This window comes from Talpa occidentalis, unplaced genomic scaffold, assembly GCF_014898055.3.
Source record: "Talpa occidentalis isolate TD23 unplaced genomic scaffold, MPIMG_talOcc4v2.1 talOcc4.12, whole genome shotgun sequence".
Classification (NCBI taxonomy): domain Eukaryota; kingdom Metazoa; phylum Chordata; class Mammalia; order Eulipotyphla; family Talpidae; genus Talpa; species Talpa occidentalis.
Window position 1 is genome coordinate 68,923,434 of NW_023601212.1, and position 6,556 is coordinate 68,929,989.

Genomic DNA, 6,556 nt, shown 5'->3' on the forward strand with positions numbered 1-6,556 from the left:
AATTCAACTCATCAATCAGTTCAGTAAAGTGGCAGGATACAAAATCAACACGCAAAAGTCAGTAGCCTTCCTATACACAAACAATAAATCTGAAGAAGAAGAAATAAAAAAAACCATCCCTTTTATTATTGAAACAAAAAAAATTAAATACTTGGGAATAAATCTAACAAAAGAGGAAAAGGACCTATACAAAGAAAACTATAAAACACTGTTAAAAGAAATAGAAGAAGACACAAAGAAATGGAAAGACATCCCCTGCTCATGGATTGGAAGAATAAACATTATTAAAATGGCCATTCTACCCAAAACAATATACAGATTCAATGCTATGCCAATCAAAATTTCAATGTCATTCTTCAAAGAAATAGAACAATTATTGATGAAATTCATATGGAATCACAAAAAACCCCGAATAGCCAAAGCTCTCCTAAAAAAAAAAAGAAGGGAATGGAGGCATCCACTCCCAGACTTCAAACTATACTACAAAGCCATAATCATCAAAACCGCATGGTATTGGAACAAGAACAGACACACAGACCAATGGAATCGAATAGAAAATCCAGAAATAAACCCACAGATTTATGGTCAACTAATTTTTGACAAAAAACTATGGAGACAGAAAGGACAGAATAATTGACAAAAAAAAAAAAAAACTAATGAGGAGCAAAGAAAGTTTGTTCAATAAATGGTGCTGGGAAAACTGGGTCGCTACATGCAAAAGAATGAAGCTTGACCACTACCTCACACCATACACAAAAATCAACTCAAAATGGATTAAAGAACTGGACATAAGACCTGAAACCATAAAATACATAGAAGGAAATATAGGCGAAACACTACGTGATATGCACATCAAAGACATCTTTACAGACACATCACCCAAAGCAGTGATAGTGAAGGCAAAGATAAACAGGTGGAACTACATCAAATTAAAGAGCTTCTGCACAGCAAAAGAGACAATAACAAAAACAAAGAGAAACCCCACCAACTGGGAGAACATTTTTGCACACAACACTAATGATAAAGGACTGATCACAAAAATCTGCAAAGAGCTGATGAGACTCAACAACAACAGAGAAAAGAATCCAGTCAAAAATTGGGCAGAAGAGCTAAAAAGAAACTTCTCTGAAGAGGAAATGCAAATGGCCAACAGGCATGTGAAAAAATGTTCAACATCACGTGTAATCAGGGAAATACAAATCAAAACTACCATGAGATACCATCTTACAACAGTGAGAATGGCACATATTAAAAAAACTAGCAACAACAAATGTTGGCGAGGGTGTAGAAAAAAAGGAACTCTTCTGCACTGTTGGTGGGAGTGCAAACTGGTCCAACCACTATGGAGAGCTGTGTGGAGATTTCTGGACCTACTAAACATAGAGCTTCCATATGATCCAGCAATTCCACTCCCAGGTATTTACCCAAAGGACACAGAAACATCAATTCCAAAGAACACCTGCACCCCTATGTTTATAGCAGCACTGTTTACAATAGCTAAGCTTTGGAAACAACCCAAATGCCCAAAAATAGATGACTGGATCAAGAAGATGTGGTACATATATACCATGGAATATTACTCAGCATTCAAAAAAGATAAACACATGCAATTTGCAGCAACATGGATGGTGCTGGAAGGGATCATGCTCAGTGAAATAAGCCAAAAAGAAAAAGAAAAATACCGGATGGTCTCACTCATAGCAGGAATCTAGAAAACTTAAATAAGGCACCAGGAAAATGAGTAACTATAAGAAAGTGAAAATCAAAATCAACAAAAAACTATGAACCAGAGACACTTTTGGGGGGTTGGGGGGCGGGAGGGGAGGGATTGGGGTCAGAACTGGGGGGTTGCAATTGTATGGGGAATATAAAAATAAAATTTATTATTTAAAAAAAAAAGAAGAAGTTGTTATGACTAACATGGTCAATATGATTTTGCTGACTTCCTATTCTCCTGAGGAGGTCAGAAAGGCAATTCCAATCTTGATGTCTGACAAATGGCTTGCATGACACTATGAGATGGCATGGGTCACAGAACCCAACCGGACATGTGTCTGCTTATCCAGCCTACCATGGGAATGCCCAGCAAAAAACACTTTACCTTGCTATACACTATGCATAATTTGACTTCTTATAGGAATTACTCAAACAGTTTCCTGAGTCCACGTTATTCTCCCAAAGTTATAGTTTTCTAGGACACTGAAAATGCCCATCAAAAATGTTTAATCTTGATAAGTTGTATTAGGAAAGTTAAGAAAACAAAAATTCCCTAAACTGGCCCCAGAAATAAAGATTTTATTGAAAAGGAGGACATGGATAACATCCCCAAGCACCTTTCAGGTCCAAAAGCATTTATTTTCACAAAGCAGCCTTGTGCGAATCCAGGGATGTGCTAAGGGATATTCTATTGCCCTTGATTCTCTCTAGCTGTCTCAGGCTGTAGGGTAAGGAGGTACTCATGGTTTTTTTAAAGTGTGAGTTAGAAATGGCCTCTAGGATCTGTCCTTTCAGATGAGTAAACTCTCAGACTCCATTAGGAAGCCCCAAACAAGTTCATACAATCAGTTGTATTTATTGCTGAGTATAGCTGGGTCCAATACAGAGAGCCCCTCAAAACAAATGGATCCTTTCTTAAGGCATGAGAAAGCCTTCACCTCTCTCTTCTCTCAGACAACACCCAGTAGGCTCTGCACCCAGTAAAAGATCAACAAACTGCTAACTGAATAACTCCCGGGAGAAGGCCCATGCTAGAAGGGAGAAATGAGCAAAGAGACAACTTAGAGCTTAGTACTTTGGACTTGTGGTTTTCACTGCGTCTTCAAAGGAAACCATTTCAAAATAATAACACTTATAAAGTGAAATGATTTGAAACATGAACCAATTACTCTATAGAACACTACTTAGATGCCAAGAAGCATTAATTTGCCTCCATGTGAGGGGTGATGAAACAGATACGTGAAGCTGGCTGGCCTGAGGCACCACAGTGAGCAGGGATTAACAACTAGGATTTCCAGAGGAATCAATGGTGGAATTACAGTGTGCTGTCACTCGTTCCAAAACCTTGCGGGAAACCAGTGTCAATCAGTGACTCCAGTCCTGTGGGAGGGGGCACCAGCTGCCTAGCAACGTCCTTCACAGGGCAGCTCCTCACTCAGGGAAGGAATTTCTGTGACCTGGAATCCCAGATCCAAAGTTTTAACTGGGAGTTACCATAGGTGGCACATAGCTTAGTGCCCCAGAATTCAAATCATGAATAGGCTCTTCACTGCTCAGAAAATCTTTCCCTTAGCTGACTTTGGGATCTTACCTAATTAACAGACAAAACCAATTCACTCATGAACTGACTCAGAACCCTGTGCTGGCAGCACTTTCCATTTATATAATTTTGGTCATTCATTTATCCATTCACCAGCACAACAAACACACCTGAACTCAGGTCCCTGTCTTGGGCACTAAGAATACAGTAGGAAACTAGAAAGCCAAAGTCCCTGCCTTTGTGGAGCTACAAAGCCTGGGGAGGGACAGACGCTAAGCAGATAGTCAGAAACAAATCCAAGGAGAATAGAGGACCAGAGGGAAAACTAAAGCACTGCAAGGAAATAGATAATGATCTTCGGTGGGGATGGAGGAGTAAGGGGCTTGCCTTTTTAAACAGAATGGTCAGGAAGGAGTCTCTGCAGAAGAACATTTCAGCAGAAACCTGAATGAAGTCAGGAAGACAACGACTGAGAGCAGATTGGTGTCTAGTCTCTCTGACCCTTGTTGATGTGCTTCAATACCCAAGCAACGTTTCTGTGAAAACTAGAACATACCATAGAACCTTTTCGGAGACTTCCAAAACTTGTTTCAGCAACCCACCTATTGTTGGAATTTAGTTTGTTTCAACACCTTGGAATTTATAACAACATGGGCTGAAATTTAAAACATATGAAATAGCAGAAAAGGAAGACTTTAAATCAAACCTAGTCTGGAGAACCTGTGAATCGCCCTTCCAAAGACTGTTGTCCTGCTGGCCAGTTTGCTCTTAGCCAACTATGTCCTTCATCCAGATCTCTCCTCACAGTAACCATGGGTTCCCTACTATTTCCCTCTACCTGAAAGCACTGCCATCACCTCCATTATCAATCATCACTTAGAGAGCCTGTGAGCCAGTCCAACACAAGAAGCAATTCAAGGTTTACAGTTTACCCCACTGGACCAAGAAAGATCATCTGAGCGGGAAACACCATCTGGCTGCTGCCTCTTTAAACAGGCAAGTGTCTTAGTGGTAATAAAGTACACCTGGAGCCTTCCTAGGCTTCCTCTCACCTCCACATCTGACCCCCATCTAACCTCTGCCTTCCTGTGATCCACATTCCATCCACTCTCTGCCACACCCTTTCCCCACTCATCCACACTCCAGCCTTGAAAACTTGAGAAGCTGACCAGACAGCCCACTAAAGAAGTGCTGAGTCCCCGCGCATGCATCAACCCTGTCACTTACTACAATTGCTAGGATATAAGCTGGAAGAGTCACAGGGAACCCGACTCTGCATCCTCCCTGATGAGTCAGGGCTTCTCCTGGAAGCTGGGGCTCTGTTGCAGGTGACACAGAAGGAAAGTCTAAGGGAAGCGTGCTGCTGCCTGCTCATCCTTTAAGGAGCCAGCTCACTAGGCTTTTGCAGCAACCTCTCCACTGCCCATTTAGTTCCCCACCTATAAATCCCTTTACTATATTTTCCTTTCATCCATTCTGGGGTTGTTTTATGCATCCCCCATTACGGCCACCTTCCGGCTTCCTCCCTGGTTATTTTAGATCTTTTATGATGGCAGCCTGTCACCCTAAGAGAGCTGGAGTCTTCAAGAATATCTGTTTACTTTGCACATGGAGTTCCAGATTAGACGTTCTGTTTTTTCAGAAGTTAGTTCTGCAAATAGATCTTCTTCCAAAATAGACTCCTGTTCTCTGAGGTTGGTATGGTTTGCGTGCATGTCCCTACTAACTACAAAATTTTGTTCCAGCTCTAACTTACTAATTTGTGTAAGCATAAACACAATTGCGTACTGTTTTCTTGTTCCATTGTTCATATCTTTTATAAAACCCTGGGCCAGGAGAGTGAAAGGCAGAGCTGCTCTCTATGGCTCTCTCCCCAGACTCCCCCTGCTGCAAATCCATTTAGACTCCAAGTCTTTATTAATAGCAGAGAACTTCATCGGTTGTCTGACTGTCTGAGGCAGTGGAGCCCAAACAGGCACCCGAACCTGGAACCTCAGCAAGGTACGTGTGGTAAGTGCGTTCTCTAGCTAAGCTCTATAGTCACTGGTCGCAACTAAGAGAGGATTTTTTGAGACTGGGTAATAAATGGGACAGAATTCATCTCACCATCATTATATAACCCTTTTAAAATGCCTGTTAGAGCAGAGGGAGCCACTTCTCCACCGACTGCTTAAATGAGCTGTTAGATTGGGTCATTCAGACCTCTTTGTGGTTGCTGGATGAAGTATTTTGGATGCAGAAACTTGGGGATGAATTGGTGAAACTTTGAAAAGGCATCATAAACAAGGTATGAAGATGCCTACTGTACTTTTTTCAACATTGGCTTTGGTACAAACACCTCTGGAATCCTTCCAGGAAACTTTAAAAAAGGAAACTAGATATAAATATGAGGTATCTAATATTCCTCAGCCTTCGATACCTTCCGTACAACTACTTGAAAGGGAAAAAAATACCCTGAAAGTAAAAGACCTAAAAACAAACGTTCCCATAATAATCCTTTTTTTTTTTTTTTTCCCTGACCTTAAAGATCCTAGCCAAAACTCTGAAAGAACAAAAGTGGAACTGGCAACATGGTCCTTTAATAATTTTATATTGATGCTTTTCCAGTACAGGAAATGCCTGACCCTTAATAATCCTCTAAATGCTAGGGTAATATCAATCATTTTGATTTCCAACTTTTAAAATTTACCTAATACCTAATGTTCAAGAAAATGGAATACAAAGCTACCTTCCTTAGGAGGATTCTAGATACTTCTCAACAAATTTGGCTGCCTCCTTTTGCTATTATTCATTTATTCTTCCCAAAGCAACTTTGACTGGTGGGGTATACTTACAACAAAGAAGGGTTTCGGAGACTATGCACAAGAACAAGCTCATGATTAATCAGAAAATAACATCAGTATTTCTTTAAACAACTTACAGGCAGTGGTGCATGGTCAGATTTAAACCAACAAACTTTATGTGACCACCAGCCATATCAACAGGTCGCTTCAGCAGCGAGGAGTGCCTGGCAGAGCTTGCCCTAATCCAGGGAACCAGATCGCTCTTTCTTGTGTATATTGCAGGGGCCCTCTGAATCTTTGGCTGATTTCCTGGATAGACTGACAAAAGCCATCAGACATCAGGTTACTCACAGTCAGATGGCTGACATTTTGATTAAACAAGTGACATTTGACAATGCAAATACCGATGTTCAAAAAGCCCTCGCTCCTATAAGGCAAAAGAGCTTAAGTGATTATATTCGAGTTGCTCAAAACATAGGCACCCAAGAATAAACAAGGGGTTTACACAGCAACCCTT